This window comes from Cariama cristata, unplaced genomic scaffold (assembly GCF_000690535.1).
Source record: "Cariama cristata isolate BGI_N322 unplaced genomic scaffold, ASM69053v1 scaffold22172, whole genome shotgun sequence".
Taxonomy (NCBI): domain Eukaryota; kingdom Metazoa; phylum Chordata; class Aves; order Cariamiformes; family Cariamidae; genus Cariama; species Cariama cristata.
The window spans coordinates 1,157-1,378 of NW_009605808.1; the positions used below are offsets into that span (position 1 = coordinate 1,157).

A 222-nucleotide genomic window follows, 5' to 3' on the forward strand; every position below is an offset into this window, starting at 1 on the left:
CCCTGTGCAGAAACCACCGCCGGCTTCTCCTCCAGCGCTGTCGGCTCCAGCTGAGCGATGTGGGCAGAGCCGGGCAGGAGCCCGGTAAGGTATATTTACCTTGCAGTTACACCGCGATTATGTTCTCAAGGATTTGATCTTGGAAATAATTTTCTTATCTGAGCGCATCTTAAGTTGAGGCTCTGAAGCGTTAAAGCCCTTTGGATGAGAAGCCGTCTTCTG

The 222-nt window shown here is 51.8% G+C and overlaps 1 protein-coding gene across 1 annotated transcript in view; it reads left to right on the top strand.

The window, feature by feature from the left end:
- AK4 (adenylate kinase 4) overlaps positions 1 to 222 on the top strand; it is a gene marked incomplete at its 5' end in the record, with an annotated part of 5,655 nt that overhangs the window by 339 nt on the left and 5,094 nt on the right. The gene's annotated exons all lie outside the window — the stretch shown is intronic.